This window comes from Molothrus ater, chromosome 7 (assembly GCF_012460135.2).
Source record: "Molothrus ater isolate BHLD 08-10-18 breed brown headed cowbird chromosome 7, BPBGC_Mater_1.1, whole genome shotgun sequence".
NCBI lineage: Eukaryota > Metazoa > Chordata > Aves > Passeriformes > Icteridae > Molothrus > Molothrus ater.
In genome coordinates, this window is record NC_050484.2 from 93118 (window position 1) to 110918 (window position 17801).

The 17801-nt window shown below is 51.9% G+C and overlaps 1 protein-coding gene across 15 annotated transcripts in view; it reads left to right on the forward strand.

Moving 5' to 3' along the window:
• Positions 1–9224: 9224 nt before the first annotated feature.
• PCBP3 (poly(rC) binding protein 3) overlaps positions 9225–17801 on the forward strand; it is a 43232-nt gene continuing 34655 nt past the window's right edge. For 14 of the 15 annotated variants that reach the window (XM_054515365.1, XM_054515367.1, XM_036386548.2 and 11 more), the window contains exon 1: positions 13603–13685. The gene's annotated coding sequence lies outside the window, so the exon portion shown is untranslated. Of the gene's footprint in view, positions 9299–13602; positions 13686–17801 lie in introns of those variants that run through there. The other variant, XM_054515366.1, reaches the window with a different exon arrangement.

Consider the following 17801-nt stretch of genomic DNA (forward strand, 5'->3'; position numbering starts at 1 on the left):
CAGGGCAGCCTGGGGCCATGGTGTCCCTGGTGCTGGGGGTGTTGGGGAACGCCCGCTGCTGTGGCACAGATTGGGTGTTCCAGGCATTCCAGGCCTGGGCGGTTCATGCTGCCCATCCTTGGGAGATCCGAGAGCACCGGTGCATCACAAGGGATGCAGTACAAGGGAGCGGGTGGTCCTGGTGGGAGACACATGATGCTGCACCTGGGGTCTGGGTGGGCTGGCAGGGGCACAGGGATCCCCCAGGGTTGACTGTAGACTGTAAAGAAGTAAACTGGGGATGGAGAACCCTGGGGAAGGTGAAGCTCATCAAAATCTCCGTGACCTAATCTGTGCTTTCAAGGAGCATTTGCATAGTGGCCTGTGGGAGAATATGAGAGGGAAATCTCTGTCTTGCTTTAAATGCCCTGGGTGGGTCCATGCAGGTACCAAAACACTGCCAGACTGCTGGAGTGGGTCGATTGATGCTTGGGTCCATGGGGCCATGGCAGGAGGCTCCAGCCCACCTTAGTGGGTATCATTGTAACCCCCAGCACCTTTCCCTTCTCTTTTTGATGGCCCCAGGAGAGGCTGGGCTTGTTTTGGGGCCCTGTACAGCAAGGCTGCTGTGCAGCAGCCACTCCCAGCCCTGGGAGCTGGGAGCATTATCCTCCATCTTCTTGCCCTGTCCCAGCTCAGTGATGCTCATGCCCACTGCCACGCCATGGTTTGAAGCTCCCACCTTTCCACACTGCAGGAATAGGTCCATTGTCATCAGGTTGATAGGAAAGCTGGGTGCTGCCACCTCTCTGCCTGCCTGCAGGGAGGGAAACCTCCTTTTAACACAGAAATTCCCACTTGTCCCTAAGGGACACTTTTCCATCAAGGAGGGAATATGGGATTCTCCAGCCGGCTAGTTCCCCCTATTCTGGGGAAAGCTCATCAAGTCTTGGCACACCAAACAATGAGGATCCCATCAGAGCTACGGATGGTTGGTGGGTTCCTAAATGAAACAAGGACTCAGGACTGCAGGGATCAAGAGCCTTCCCCTCAAAGCGGTGGAAATAGAGAGCTTTAAATTTTCCACTTTATTTTTTGAGTTGTGTTTTCACTTTGGTGGACCCCAAACATTGTCCTGTTTGCTGGGTAGGCTTTGTGGTGAGACGTGGAAGAGAAATGATGTACCCCATTTGAGGGGCCTGTGTTTCCAACCCCATTTGGTCTGGCAGCAGCCCATCATTGGGGTCTCATGGCATGTCCCCCCCTGCCCTTGCCAGTGTTGGCACCTGGTGGGTGCACACAGTGGGAAAACCCAGCACTGAGCAGAGGAGGAGAAGGGGTCTGCATGGCAGGGCAGCCAGCCAGCTTCTGCCAGGAACGGGTTAATCCTGGAACTCCAGCTCTGGTATCCTGTTGCTGGCTACTTTGGGTAAAAGCTTTTTTGGCTCTGTTTCAAGGGCATCGGCTGGAGGATGACTCATGCAGCCCTGCCACCAAGGAGCAAACCCTCTTGTCCCTACTTTCTCAGCGCAAGGTGATGATTTCCTGAAAATCCAAGTGCCCCAGAGACTTCTGATCATGCCTTATAGGACTCTGCTCAGCTGGGCTGGGGGAAGCTGCATCTAGGACTTGCTTGTCCTGAGAGAATTGTGGTGGTGACATTTCTGGCACGGGTTCAAATGCTTGTGTGGGTGTCCCCATGATGGGGGCCTGTGGGGGGCACATTGTTTGGAGGATGCTTTTGCTCCATAACTGACTCTCATCCCTTTATTCCGCAGGGAAGGAGCCACCCATCCCACTGCAGCACCACCCTTCCAACGCTGCCAGATGTGCCTCCAGGTTGTGCTGCGCCTGCAGCCCATTCCAGAGGTGAGGAGGCAGGAACAGCCCCACTCTGGGCCTGGGGCTGTCCAGGGGACCCTTGGGGTGATGGTGGCATGTTCCCCCCGGCACAAGTCACGCAGGCTGGTGGCCATTCCAGTCTGGACACTGCTGTGGGCATGGGGTCACAGCCATGGGTATGGGGACGTCACCACTGTGGGCACCACCATGGAGTGGTCCCCTTTTATCCAGGTGATGATCTATGATGAGGTCCCTGCTGTCCAGTGTGCTCTGAAAAGGATAAGAATTAGGCCTTTGGGAATAGCAGTGGCTGAGGGCATCCAGGGAACATCTCCTTGTGTGCAGGCAGAAAATGGAGGGCTTGGAAAAAGTTTTGAGGTTTCAGGGTGGAGTAATTTCATACCAGGCAGCCTAATCCATTTCTGGAGTGACCCTGCTTGGGGTGGGAGCTGGGCCAGAGACCTCCAGAGATGCTCACTCACTCTGTGCCTCTAAACTTTCCTTAAAATGTAGAAACAATTCCCTATTTAAAGGCTTTTATTGGACTGATAACATGAAGGCAGGGCATGACAACATGGGCCCAGGGTATCTGGGAAATGAAGCCCTTCCTTGGCATTGTGTGGCTCCATGGGACAGGCAAGCCTGTCCATGGTGGTGTTCTCCGTGACTCAGTTTCCCCACCTGGGAAACAGGTTTTTCTGGGGTTCCCTCAGGGAAATTTTGGGATTTTCCCCAAATCTCCCCTCCAGGACATGGGGATGGATTTGTGGGAGACTTGAAATTGCCTGTTTTGACTGCATAGCTTGAGTAGCCATGATCCCCAGGGACACACCAATGGCTTACCCTCTGTCCCAGGCCATTCCTTTGGATGTGCAGTGGCACCCAGAGAGGTGGCACTGGTGCTGTGCTGCACTTGTGGGTATCACACCTCATCAGGGCTTCCCCAGGCTCTGCTGGCCATTCATGATCCTCCATCTGAGGTGCAGGGTGCAATCCAAACCCAGATGCCGCACATCCCAGCCTGTATCTTTTCCATCCTCTCCCTGGGCTGCAGCTTCCTCCTTCCAAGCATTTCTGAGAGCTCTTGTGCCTGTCCTCATCAGCACTCCCGCCTTGGAGTTTTCTGAGTAGGGCTGACAATATCTGGCGAGACATTTGTCCCTAGCAAGCACACAGGAGTTTTCCAGCCCTTAGGCAAGGGAAGAGGGGGCACAAGAAAGAAAAGAACACAAGCCAGAAGAATGAAGGGTGGCACGAAATTTACTGACCTTCTTACTTTCCATGGCCTCTGGAGCAGAAGGAAAATGAGTTGGAGAGGGTTGGCACTTGTGGATGGCCCCAGGAGCGGGACTAGGCTGTGTGTCCTTGGGCTGACCTGTGGTTTGGGGTCTTTGGGGCAGAAACACCTTTCTGAAGGACGTGGGGTGAGCGTGGCAGTGGGTGATGTCCATGGTGGGATCTGCTGTGGGGCTTTGACATCGGCACGTTGTCATTCCCAGTCCTTCTGGGCATATCTGTGTTTTGGAGAGAGCATGTTTGGCTCTCTAGATCTCATCCTGTGAACCTGGACTAACCCTCTCCAGTGGACTTAATCCTCCTCCAACAGTGAGGAAAGACCAAGGATTCCACTGTGGGTAATCCACCTCATCCCAGTGGCTGCTCCTCCAGCTTTCCACACCCACCAAGAACCTCTCAGTCTTGAAGAAGCCTCAGCCCGTCATGGCTGGAGAGCATTTTGGAAGTTTTAAGAGCTCACCAGATGTGGTTTTCCACAGAGACACACCAGCTGCTGCCCCTCCCTGCACAGGGCATGTAAGACTTAGCTTGCTGTGACCTGACTGTCTGCTTGTCCCCAGACTGGGTCTCCACCAGGTGCCCAAACTCCTGGTGCCTCCTCTGCCCTCGGGAGTGCTGTGATCCCTCTGGGTATGCTGGGTGCTGCTGGGTTTGCCAGAGGAGGGAGGAAAAGGTGGAATGTTGAGCTTCCCCCCCCTTGCCAACTGATTTGTCCTCTAGGAGATTAGTCCCTTCCCTGGCTTACAGGGGGATTTGTGGCTGCTCCATCTGCTCAAGCATAGCAGGTGAGCGGGTGCCAGGGAAGAGCAGCCTGAACCCAGCTGCTGTTTGTACTCCCAGGCATCCCAGGGAAAGGGTTGCACCCTTCTTTTGGTCATTTCTGGCTATATTTGTTGGAAAGCAAAAATCCCTGGAGCCAGGCAGGTGGAAATCATGCTTGTAATGGGGTTTAGACCTGAGACTGTTCGCTGATGGAGGTGGTGAAAACCATGTGAAGTAATGTCAGTGTTTTTAAGCTGCTTTTTAGGCTGGTGAAAAGCCTTGAGGATGCTCCAGGATCTCCCCTTTCAGCCAGAATACTTGGAGAGAGGTGTTTTTTCTGTAAATCCACTTGGCCTTTAGGAAAGCAGGCAGGCAGGTGGGGAGAAGATCATTTCACTGTGGGTTTGGGGGGGAATGGGGCTGTTTACTGGCTCACAAGTACTTTTAGACCCAGGTTTTCCTGAGGGGAAAGCTGGGAGGCGATTGGAGTGATACAGGGCTCTCCCTTCTCCTGCTCCATCGCTCCTGTCTTGTCACCAGTGGAAGGTGGTGGGTAGGGAAGAGGCTGGAGGTGAGTTACAGAAGAGCTTGTGACAAGTTGGCTTAGGGAGGCTGGATTTATAGGGACTGACAGAACTAGGTTTTTGGAAGTGTGGGGGGGGCTGCTGGGCCACGCTGGGGGCTGAGGCATTGCTGAGTGCCATCCTACTCCTGTGATGTGGAGACCACAGGATAAAAGGAGCCTTTGCCCGTGCTCAGATCCCAGCCTAGAGCAGGTTTGGCGTGCTGCTAGACCCAGGAATGTGCTCCCTGCCATGCTGCTGCCTTTTCCTGGGGTATGGGGTAGCATGGGACCCTGCCAGACCACACCACCCCCAGCTCCCATAAAGCACCAGTTTCTCTTTTAAGGTGGCAGAAAAACACAAGCAGGGGAGATTTGGGCAGTGTGGATGAGCTGCTGAGATGTCAACCCCACGGCCATCGAGCCCACCCACCCCTGCAGAGCCGGGGGGTGACGCTGTTCTCCTTCCCCTTCTGTGTGGTCAGGAACACCAATGGAGGCTGCCAGGTGTCAGCTTGGAAATCTTTTAACTTTTCCTCATCTCCACAAATGGACAGTGTCTCCGCTCATTAGGTATCCACCCAGGGGGCAGATGTCAGCTCTGCTCATGGCTTTTCTCAGCTCATCTCTGCCCATGCTCCTGACGGCTCTGCAGTGCTCAGGTTCCATCACATCACGGGGCTCTGCCCGTGGGGCTGCCCCTCTGCCAGCTGGGCGGCACCTCCCCTCCGACCCCCGCCCCAGGCTCGCTGCCTCCCCCTCCTCGTGGGTAAGGTTTGCAAGGATTTTTAGTTAAAAGGCTGGAAAATCTCAGGCACCGGTGACGCAGTGTGTATCTCTGTGTGTATGTGTGTGTGTGCGTGTGGTGTGTGTGCTCGAAGCTGGATTTGGTTTTCCTTGCCCAGGCAGTGCACAGGAGGAGAAGGCAGCTCTGAAGGCTGCTCTTTGAGGCTGATGCATCCCGACAGCTTGTTCACTGGGACATCAAAATCATTGCCTCTGTCTGCATGGAACACCCGGGCAGGCGGATGATGGGAACACAGGTCAGGGGAGGATCCCTCTCTCCCTGCACAGGGAGTGGTGGTGCCCAGAACCCCAGAGCAAAGCAGATCTGGCAGTGTGGGGGCTGCTGCATCCCCAGGAGAGAGAAGGGGAGTTGCCTCCAGCACAGAGGAGGCTGGCAGCTTAGGGGTCAATGCAGATGGAGCCATGTCACTGGTATTCCTGTCTTTGGGGTGTACTATGGATCAGGGATTGGTGGTATGGTGGGAGAACATCCCCATGTCATCCCATCCCATGTCATCCCATCCCATGCCATCCCATCCCATCTCCATTCCCATCTCATCTCATCTCATCTCATTCCATCCCATCCTATCCTGCCCCATTCCATCCATCTCATCCCGTCATATCCTGTCTCATCCCCATGCCATCCATCCCATCGCAGCCATTCCCATCCCCATCCCATCCCATCCCATCCATCCCATCCCATCCCATCCCATCCCATCCCTCCCTCACCATTGCACAGCATGCCTTCCAAAAGACCTTGAATTTTCCCTGGAGGGTCACAGCAAAGCTATAGGACTTCTCCAAGCTCTCCACGCTCTCTGCAGAGCTTGGACCTTACACATGTGCCCCAGGGTCCCAAACATACCAAGGAAGGTTCCTGATTGTCACGAAAATCCAGGGACTCACCAGCGAGGGGAAGCTGAAGTCCTGAGTTTGCAGGAGAGGCAGGGTGGGTGTCAGAGCAGGCTTTGGTATTTTTGGGAAAGGGGAGTGGTGTGCAGTAGGGAATGTGGTATTTGGGGTGGTAGGAAAGCAGGGAGTTTTCACAGCCCTGTGGGACCAGGCATGGGAGCTGCCCCCACATGAAAGTACCACCAGCTCACCTTGGAAGATGGGCATGAGCAAGGAGCCCCCCTCAGTCCTTTCCCTTGGCATTCTGCTGATGGCCCCAGATTTGTCTATGTGTTTGTGTTTCCTCCATTCCCATCCCAGACCAAATTTCGAGCCCCCTGGAATGGGGTGGCCAAGGGCTCCAGTGCAGGTGAGGTCATCAAGCTGCAGGTGTTGCCCAGCCCCTGGGTCCCTGTGGCCTCACTGGGATGAGTTAAGAGCAGTGAAATCCTGTAGTCTCCAGAGGCTGATTTTTGGGATTGGTCACATCTCGGTGCATTGGAATTCCTTGCATCCTCAGGTGCTTTTATCTGGGAGGAGTAGGCGGGATTTTGCTGGGATTTGGGCACTCTGCTGTTCAGAAATGACTCCTTCAGCATCCTGAGTGATGCTTTTGAACATTCCTGGCCAAATTTCCTGATGGGATGTAGTCCATGAGAGCTAGCAGGCAAGCTGGCCATGCAGGGATGGAGCTGTGCTCTCCACTGCCATGGATCAGCAGATGGAAAGTTTTTGGTGGGAGAAGCCTACAGCTGCCTCTGCTGGCAATGCATGCTTCACTGGAGAGAGCAACCAGGAAAAAAAATTCAATTGGTTCCTTTGCTTTTACTGACAGGGCAGCCACAAGGTGCAGGGCCTTCAGCCATGCTGGAGAGAGGATTTGGGAGATGGCAAGGGTGATTGTCCCCCAGCAACCCAAATGTTGTTTATCTATCTCATGATACCTTTTAAGACAATTCCTGAGTGCCTTGGACTGGTCAGTGATGAGGAAGGAGCTACTGGTGGTGCTATGTGGCAGGTGCTGGATCGCTGTGCCCAGCAGAATGTCGTGGAAATAGCCCCACTGGAGTTGTCAGATGGTGCTTAAAGCAGCCAAGATGTCCTTTGCAGTGCTGAGGTTTCTACCTGGACACTGCTTTTGGGTTGCTTGAGGTTCACTTTTACCTGTGCTGGAACTGAGGTTATCCCAGCACAGCACCAAACCTGTGTGCCTGGAGGTGACCTGCACCCTCATGGCAGAGAACACCTCCTGCGTGTGCCCTGGTGCCTACTGCAGGAGCACAGGGTCATGGCTGGCATCTCACCTGCAGCTTGGTGGGTGGAAGGGGTGGGACATAGCAAGGAGCAGAGCTACTGAAAGATGGACCCATTTTTGATTAAGAAAACTGCTAAAAAATTCCTTAATGCTGAGTTCATTGGATGCTAAGCCTTGCCTTGGGATAAACTCAAACCTAGGACCCAGAAGATAAGTACAAGTCTCTTCCCCCATGAATTTATGGGATGCAGATTGATTTGTGCCCACACTGGATCTGGGAAGAAGGATTGGGGTTTCCTTGCAACCCCTTGTCCTTCCAGCATTGCTAAATACTTGCCTGAGCTCCCTTTCCATGGGTATGTAGATGAGACTGGTGCCATGATGAGGATTTTCCCTTCTTGTTATCAATCCTGGAATCAGTGACCAGCAATTGGTACTGATTGGAATAAAACAATTACCAAGGACTCCTCTGATTTGGCCCTGGGCTTCCCTGTTCCCTGTGTTGCCCTTGGCCACGGCAGCAGGGCCAGGAGGATGCTCTGTAGATTCCGGGGGGGGGGCTGCCTGGCCGCCTCAGCATGTGCTGTCTTCCAGATCCTTCCCTGCCTCCGGCACTGCTGACCACCAACTCCACGGGATCCCTGACCTGGCCCTGCGGGTCTTCCAACGGTGAGTCACACTTTGAGGTTTCCATCCTTTCCAGGCTTTTAGTTTTGGCCAGAGCCCATGGGACTGGATGTTGCGATTGCAGCAGTTACTGGGATTTAAAATTTATCTGGCTGGTGTAGGCTCAGTGGAGAGCAGGGAAATCCCTCAGAGTCCATCCTGGCACCTATGCTGCTTGTAGGTGACACCAGCTGGGGATGTAGCCAGTACCTTGGAGGACATGGAGTGAACTGTTGAGAGAAAAACCATAAATTCTGAGGACAGCTGGTTCCTGAGAGAGGCTGTGTATGCTCCATCCTTGGAGGTTTTCAGCCCCAAAGGGATAAAGCCCTGGGCAACCCACTCTGACCTTAGTGCTGATGCTGTTGTGAGCATCAGCAGGGCTGAAGACTGACTTTAGGAGGTCCCATGGGCTCCCCTTCCACTGACAAGCTCCTTCCTGTGGCAGGGAAGTGCCGAGGTACTGGGGATGAGCACGGAGGTTGCTGAGTCACTGAGAGAGTCAGGTTTTCCCTGTTAACACATAAGGTGCCCCAGCACACTAAGAGCAGCACCAAGTTCAAGCAAGGGATCTGCAGCTCGCTCACCCTGCTGCCTGGGGAATATTCTGGGCAGTGGAGAGGTTTTCCAGCCCTCTGGCACTCAGTTTATTAGTGGCTGAGGCTGCTCCATTGATTGTATTGATGGGTAGTGCATGCCCCACTTAACTTACTGGGAGCAGCAGCAAAAATTCAGCTGGCACCTGCAACCCATGGCGCTGAAACGTGCTGGATCCTTTCTACCACCACTGGATTTCTGCAGGAAGTAGGCTCCTGGCTCCACAGCTAGGCACAACCACAGGGAGGTGACCACAGAGGAGGTCTGCTGGGCTGTGAGCACCATGGAGTCTCTCTGTCATTCCAGGGATCTCCTCCTCAACAGGATGATTTCCTGTGGTTGGTGGATGCTGAGGATCTGCCCAAACCTGTTTGCAATGTAGGAAAAAAAAAAATCTGCTTGCCTAACTAAACACAACCTGGAGGTGATGCTCTTGATCATTCTCCCCTGACCCTCAATCCAGTCTTTTACTTCTCTGTCAAGTTCACATTAAGCAGCTTTGGTCTTTCCTCTGTGCCGTGCTTTAACCTCTGCTGTGTCCTTGTCTGCAGGCTTGTGCCGTGGACTGCTGGATTCCCCCCCATGCTCAGCATGCCCTTTTCTGGTGCAGCCAGACCTTCCCAGGAATCAGTCTGGAGCTTGAGGCCATCCAGTAGGGTAAGGTAAGGTCCTTTCCAAGTCATACAATTCCAGAATGGCTCAGATTGGAAGGAGCCTTAAAGCTCATCTTGTTCCATTGGGACACTTCCACAGGCCCCATCCAACCTGGCCCAGAACACTTCAGGGACAGGGCAGCAACAGCTTCTCTGGGCAAATCTTGGGAGGAGCGATCTTTGCAGGTCCCTGAGGCTGTAAAACACCCGCAGGGAGGGTGCTGGGGCCTCTCTCCTGCATCTGTGCAGGTCTCTCAACCTGCCGTCTCTGCCCTCGCTGCCTGCTTTCCACCACGCTGGCCATTCCATTAAAACCAGCAAAAGAGCTAAGCTGGGAAGTGCAGAGACTGAGTGATTTTCATCAGCCGCTCTGCTTTTGTGACTAAAATAGATCTGGAGTGGCCCTAGGCCATCGTGTTGTCCCAGCCATTGACTGGCACGAATGGAAGGCAGGGCAACATTTCCATTAGTGGAGGGGAGGATGTGTGTCTCCGAGGGAGAAGACAGCTCCATAAAGCAGAAATGTACCGACAGACAAATCCATTTCTCTTTTCTCCCATTCCTTTTATGAGTGTCACTTATCCCTGTTTTCTGCCCGGAAAACATCAGGAGAGACTGGCCAGAGCAAACAGCCTGCACCTGCAGCACAAGGGTGTGTTTTGGATAGGGGGATGGAGGTTTCCCAGTGGAGCCGCAGGTGACCCAGTAAGCTGCAGCAAGGATAGAACTTGCCAAAGAAAACTGTGAGGAGGTTTACCCATGGCCTCTGGTGATGTGGTGGGTACTGGTTGTGTCTGGTCTGAGTTTCCGCCATCACCTGTCCAGCAAGTGTGTTTTATTCTCTGGCTTTAGTGAATACACTCTCCTACAATATAAGGTGAAATTTTGGTGAACATCACAACATCTCATAGCTCCCATCTCCCTCTGGTAAGGCCTCTGACATAACTTTTCTGACTTCTCATGCTCCCTGTCCACCATCCTATCCCATCTCCCAGGTCTGTGTCCCAGCCCCTCTCCCACATCCACAGGAGGGAGAGGAGCCTGGTGCTTGTCTGTCCAAGCCCTCCCCAAGGCTGTGTCCTGGACCTCTTGCCCCATGGGATTCCATCATCGGAACTCAAGGCTGATCCTGTGTATGTGGTACCTGTGATATTCTTATAGCAAAACTACAGCTGGGAGAGACACTTGGAAGAGCACAAGGTGGGACTGTGGGCATTGTCCTGTGCAGGGCCAAGACCTGGCCTCGATGATCCTTGTGGATCCTTTCCAACTCAGGATATTCTGGTACTTTATACTGAAAAAACTGCTGCTCCATCTCCCATCCAGGTGATGGGATGAGTGGTCACTGCTCATGCTGGAAGATGGAGACTCTACGGGGTTAGCAATGTGCTCAGATGGGAATGCTGATTCTGGAGATGCTGTCGGGTGGGAATTGTCCATTCCAGCAAGGCAAATAGCTGTGACATGAGGCTGCAGGGTGGTGATGGGGACATGCCTGCCAGTGCCAAACCATTTCCCAGTTTGACCCTTCTGCTCAATCTGAACTTGAAGGTGAATCACCCATCGATCCAAACTGGGCTGATGAGCGCCGTGCCCTGAGGAAGAGCTCAGCCCCCAGCACCACCTCCCTCTCTCCCCCTTTTATTCCTGCCTCCCCTTCACGCCTTTCCAAAGCCATCAGTCAGAGCATAGCACCCCAGGCTGCTGACCTTGCTGGGGGCTAGGGGGACAACATATAGGTCCCTGTAGAGAGACATCCCACTGTCTGATGGGCTTCTCCCAGTTGCCACTGCCACCTCTGCACTGCCGGTAAGCCTGGCAAGCGCCTGCCATCAGCTCGGGGGTGTGGGGAGGCATGGGACAAGGGAAAGGGGTTGGTGCCCATCGTGCCAGGAGCCACATTTTTCGTAGGCAGTGACGTTGTCTGCCAAGCCGTGCACTGGTTCTCCTGAGTTAAGGGCTCTGATGGCTTCCTGTGGGCAAAAAACAACTTGAAGCATCTATTAATCTTTAGCTAAAATGTCATATGAACTGGCAAAGTGCATTTTTTAACTATTGGGAAGCAAAACCTGATTTGAGGTTGGAAACTTAGAACTTGTCTTGGCTAATACGTAAAAAGGTCAGGTTTTGGGGGGAAAGAAGATGATGCACCTTTGTTTCGCGTCTTCTGTGCTTTAGCCACAGATTTTTTCCCACAGCTGAAAATAACAAACCATTTTAATCTAAGTATTGCTTGTTCTGATCTTTTAATCCAGCTTGCTTTCTGTCGGCACAGTGGCCTGAAATGATTTATCCGCTGCCTCTCTATTATATAATTATTGGGAGGATTACTGGGGACCCAGCTTTAGCTTTGCTGGGGAAGGAGGAGGGGGCTGAAAGATGGGGTGGGGGTTTTTGGAACCACAGAATCATGGAATGCTTTGGGTTGGTAGGGACCTTAAAGGTCATCTCATTCCAAAACCCTGTCGTGGGCAGGGACACCTTCCACTATCCCAGGGTGCTCATGTTTCTTCTCTGTGGCCATCAGAAAACATGGGAAGGGCAAGTGACGAGCTGGGTGCTTTGGGCTGTGGCCATAGTTTGCGTTTGAAAATTTTAGTGTGAGAAGTTTCTCCCTCAGTGTGTATTTATTGGAATAGAGTGCCCCATGATGTGGCTGGAGCGTGACCCTCCAAGCCAGAGAGGATTTGGGTGAAACCCTGCACTTTTCTACACTGTTTGAGGCCTTTTATGGCTGTACTTGTGGTTTTGGGAACAGCATGGTAAGACAGTCTGGCCTCAGGAAGAATCTGGAATTAGGGGCTGTGCTTCTGATGCTTCCCGTCTCTGTGCAGAGCCGTGAAAGGGGAACATCTGCAAGGAAGAACCAGCATTTGGAACATGGTGGTGATGCCAAGAAGGGCTGGAGGTGGCCATGGCTGCTTCACCAAGCTCAGCTGGTCCTCCCAGGAGCCTTAGGTGCCCCCCCTGGATAAAAGGTCTTGAGCCCTTGGGTGATGGGGTGGCTGGGGACAGCTGCTCTGCAGAAGGGCTCTACTAGGGGTAGATGCCCAAGGTAGATTTGGCCGTAGCTTTCAGGTGAACAGGTGTGGCATGGAAAGATGGCACAGGCAAGGGTTGGCACAGCCCAGTGGAGACTTGAGTTGCCAGAAAAATGCCTCTTCTGGCTGGTCCAACTGGCTTGAGCTCTGATGGACAAAACATGAGGATATCTGAGGGCTCCAAAAATTCCTTTTCCCTTCCCCAAATGGAATGTCTGGACACCAAAGGGCTGGTACCTGCCCTGGCTACTGAGGGAAGGACAGGAGATGCTTGGCCTGTGTACCATGGCCAGCTGGGATGTGGTGGCTCAGAGCTGGGACCAGGGTACACCCCCAGCAACAGTCAAAATCAGATACTGAGAGCAGTGGCTTGGCTTTCTTTGCTCCACAGAGTCTTGGGGATCTTTTTGGGATGCCCAGAATTGTGTTGCATTTTGGGCTGGGTGAGTATCTGTGGGGCAGGACACTGAAACACCTTTTGGGCCTGGTGTGGCCAAGGGCTGGTGGCAGTGGGCAGTGCCCACTCAGAGTGTGCCACGCTCCCTCCCTGCTCTTGGTCCAGCTTCCCAGAAAGCTGTTCCAGCAGCCTCCAGAGGAAATTGTCATCTTTTGGAGCAGTTGTTGGGTGCATCAGCCAGGAGGGCAGCAGAGGATGAGCACAGCTGAGGAGGGGTCAGGAGCAACATCGGGGCAGGAGATCATCTGGTTTGGGTGATGGAGCAGTTGTAACATACCCGCTTCCTGCAGGGAGCCAGCTGAACTCTGGGATGTGCAGGCAGGGCTTCAGCCTGCTCCTTCCCACTGTGCTGCTACCTCTGAGATGGAGGGTTTAGCACAGCCCGCCTGTCCCTCCTGGAAGCTCTGGCCCTGCACTGGGTGGGCAGGCACACTCTAAAACATGCCTAAATTTCCCCGTTCACACAGGCAGCGCACCAGAGCTCATCTGATGCTGAGATCCTTTCTCCTTCGTGTTGGAAGTGTTGGATGGTTCGCCCTCATCACCTCAGGGCATCCAGATTTGCTCAGTGGCCTTAAAAAAATAATAAAAATAAATAAATAAATCAAAGTCCATGAAATGACAAGAGCATCAGCAGTGGGTGCATCCCCCTTTCCAGCAAACCCAGGGATTTGGGAGAAAATAGGTCACGTGCCCTTCATCCCGTGCCACGTGGTGGATCTCCCAGGGCCAATGAGGTTGGGAGCCCTTCTGCGCTGAACAGCGGAATAAGAAAAAAATCACTGGGATTTTTTTTTCCCCCTGTAGCATTTTTCATCCTTTCCAAACGTGAAAAGACTGGCCATCTGTCTGGATCCCCCTCCCGCCAAAGCAGCACGAAAGCGGTTCTTTGGGAAAGGTAAGGAGATTTAATAGATTGTCTTGGTAGAAGACCACCTGCCGCGGGCAACTTTTCCCACCAGTGTAAGTCAGGGAAGAGTCCTGGAATGAGCCAGGTCCTGGGCTCTGGTGTGGGTTGGAAGAGCTTTGAATGCTTAGGAGCAGTTTTAAGGGAATCTCTCCTGGAGGAAATTTACATCTGTGGCAGTGTGAGGTGGGATTATGGGAGACATTGGAACGCAAGCAATGGGATTCCCTTAAGTTAGCGGCTGCTCCCCAAGTCTCTCCTAGAAATTCCCAAAATATTTTTTGGAAATTATTTTGCCAAATATCTTTTTGGTTTTGTTTTTGCAAAAAAAAAAAAATTTCCAAATATTTTTTGTGAGTTAAATTTGACAAATCTTGCTGCAACTTTGTTTTGCAAAATCATTGTTCTCGAAGCGTGCACTTTAGTTAAATTATTTATTAAATAGTTAAATTAGTTATTTTAGTTAAATTCCATTTTACCCATGCCCAGCAGCCAGTGCCACCGTGGGTAGGGAGGCATCCATCTCTTCCTTAACCAGAATATCCAGCTGTTCCTAAATTCCATGATTTGCAGCATAGGCTTTGGACAGTGTCACCTGTGTGTGCTCTTGGGTAGGAATGGCACAAATGGAATTGCCTTCAAGGAGTGGACACTAAAATAACAGGGATGTTAATCATGTCGTAGTGTGGCTACATAATAAAACCCCCAACCCTGATTAATTTGATTTTTACCTTCTGTTATTTTGTTTTGTTTAGTTTTAGGTATTTCTACTTTTTAGTTCCAGTATAGTTCCAAACTTTTAATATTCTTTTATTTTTATTTTGAATTCCATTCTAGTTCCAGTATTTTTAAAAAATATTTCTATTTCCATTCCACATCCATTAATTTTTAATGCTATAAATATTCTTATTATTTAATTCCATCCTATTTTCATTCATTTTCTTTCCTTTTGCTGGGGAAATTTGATTCAGAGAGAGGAATCCCTTTTATTATGATGCTCACTTTGTTTTCTGTTTGCCCTCAGATACCTATTTTCCTCAAAAAGGGTGTCAAAATTCTTCCTGATACTGTCATGTTTCTGTTGTATTTTCCTTGGTTTCATGATCACTTTATAAGTAGAAAAGTGAAATATTAGTGGCAAATGTTGTAGAGTACTTAAAAGCTGTGGAAATCAACCCCAAATTATCATCTCCATACTATAAAGGAAAAATATCCTCAGATATGTTTTTCTCATAATCTGAGATTTCTGGGATAATGTGATTTGAATGTGAACCATCATAAAAAATCTTAATTGGAAGTCACGTCCAGCTTAAAAATAAACAAGAAATAAACAGTAGCTCAAGGACATTGTGTTTAAGTTTCCATAAAATGATTGACCTTTGTTTTGACAGATGCAAGGACAGATGCTTGGCTGCATTTTGATACAGAAACCCAACCCTGAATTAAAAAAAAAACAACAGGCATTCTTTCCTAATAACTGGGGTTTTGCTCTTAATGCAGAATTCTAGAATAACTCAGTAATATTTCCAAAGCCCTTAATCTCAGACTTCCCCCTTTCCTTTAGGGATTTGTTTATATAAATATTTTGAGCGTTCTCAGACACAAAAGCAAATTTTTCTTCTTGGGAAATAACTGCAGGAAATGTTCTTTTAATCTTGCTGAATTAAGAGGATGCTTATTCCTTCAAAGAAAAATGGTCATTTTGAGGTGGGGACAAAAGGCTGCTGGGACAAATCTCTTTATAAGTGCCTCCAACATTATTTCAATGCTTTCAAAATAGCATTGGTGAAGCTGCGGGAATGTAGCGCGGGATGCGGGAAGAGGAATGCTGTTGGGATTGCTGGTGGATGGAGCAAATCCCTCAGTGGTGGCCAGCTCCCTTTGGGGGTGGACCAGGGGGCACGGGGAGCTGCTCACTTCCCACCTTGAGGGATACTCCCCTAGGTGCCAGCCAGCCATGCTGCTTTGGTGGTCCCAGGATTGCTTTTCCCAAGGGATCAGTTGCTTTTTCCAGGCCCCCTCTTGGAAAATGGGTGTTTGTTGTGGAGCAGGTGGAGAGGGCACCTTGCTGGTGGCACGGCTCTCCGTGGTGGGGACGGGACATGCCTGGCACACTGGGATGAGCTTGGTCCCGATGGTAGTGGAGCACTGGGAGCCCTGCCTGCAGGCTTTGTGTGCCTTTGAAGAGCAGGGGACGGTCCCCAAACCCACAGGGTGGCACCTCTCTCCTTGAGCCCCCTAGTCCTGCAGCATGAGGATGGGTGACAGCCCCTATGACGGGAGTCTGATGGTTCTCTGCAGCTGCTTTATGGCCAGCTGAGTTGGAAAGGGAATTTGAAAGCTTCCCCAGTCGATGAGGGCTGTCTCCATCCACTGAGCTTTTTCCCAGCTTCCTGCTGAACACATCCATTCTGGTGCTATGATCGCATGCACACACACACATCTGGTTTAATTTATTTATTTAATTTGGGGGTTGCTAAGTGAGCTGGCAGCAGGCAGTGGGGGCACCCTACTGCCACCAAACCCCTTCCATTGCATGGATGCAACCTTGGAGCTGGATAACACCCATGGCAGAGGCAGGTTGTGGTATTGGTGATATCAGTGGCGCATCCCCCATGGATTTTGACAGACCCACGGCCCTTCAGGGATACAACCACTGCAGTGCCTGTGCCCTCACTTCCAGGGCCAGGTTTAGGGATGGAGCAGTCGTGACCAACAGCCCCAATTCCCAGCAGAGCCTGGCTGGGGTTTGGCTCAGCATTGAGACCCGAGGTTACAGAGGACCTACCACAGGGAGAAGGGGAAAGGAGAGGCGGCTCTCCTTGATTGTAATCGGGGTTGAGGTTTAGCTGAAGTGAAAACAGATCAGGAGTGACAGTTTTGGAGCCTGCTGTCAGGGTCTGAGCGCAGCACGCTGGCGATCCACCCCCAGATGCCGAGGGCCCCCATCCTCCTCCTCACCAGCTGGAGCGGGGAGAGCCAGCACTGCGCAGGATGGGGACAGTGCAGCCCAGCACAGCCACCACACGGCCCTGTAACACATGACCCTGCAGCCCCTTCCTTTGGGCTGGGGACAGTGTCAGGTGGGACACCGTCCTGTGGTGGCTGTTGGTGTGGGATCCCTGCTCCCGCCTCCTCCAGCCCTGCACCAGTGGGTGCTTGGCAAAGGAGGGATGGGGTCAGTCTGAATCCTGACCGAGCCCCTCAGGGTGCTGGGTTGCTACTCCAGGGAAGGCAGAAACAATAGTCCCATTTCCCACTGATCAGTCTACCATTCCCAAAGAGTATCCATGGCCAGGGTGAAAAGTCATAGGTTTGGGATTGCGGATAAAGAGCACTGGATTCAACCGGGATTGATGGGACCAGGGTGTTTGTAACTCCTCCCATCACCCTTGATTGATCCCCACATGTTTCTGTGCTGCACCTAATCTGTCCCTTACGTCTCCAGCATGGCAGCTGGGGGGAGTGGGAAGACCTATTCCCCCATCCCTGGATCAGGAGGGGCTTGGAACTGCCCCAGGTGCTTTGAGAAGTTGGGTGGCATTCATGAGAGTAGCCCCAGCCCCCATGTTTCTGTCCAGCAGTGCCTGGACAGACTGCTCTGGAGCAGCCCATGTGCTCCAAACCTCATTCCTGTTTCCAGGATTAGAGAAATGGAGATGGGATGAGATGAAGCAGTAGATTGCTTTACTCTCAGGATGAAGGGATTTGTGGACTCCCCCCAGATCAGTGGATTGAAAATGGAGGGAAGTAGATTGAAAATGGAGGAAATTATTGGCATGATGCTGCCTGTGGGATTAAAGCCAGGGCAGCCGGCAGGCTCTGGAGGAGGAGGTGAATGAGGGGGGTTGTGAGATAGCTGCTGCTGGGCATTGTGGAGAGATACTCCTGGTTGCATCCTTATCTGTTTTGGAGGGTGCCCTGGAAGGTGGGCACTTTCTGCTTTCTCAGGTCCATGGAGGGATTCTCCTCTCAGCTGTCCCCCAGCTGCAAGGATGTTGGGAATGTGCCTGGAGCTTTTTGCAGTGCTGTGCCTCTCATTTCCAGAATGCTGAGGAACAAGCTGCTTGTCTCTGGAGGTCCACACACCTCCCTGTGCTCTCTCTT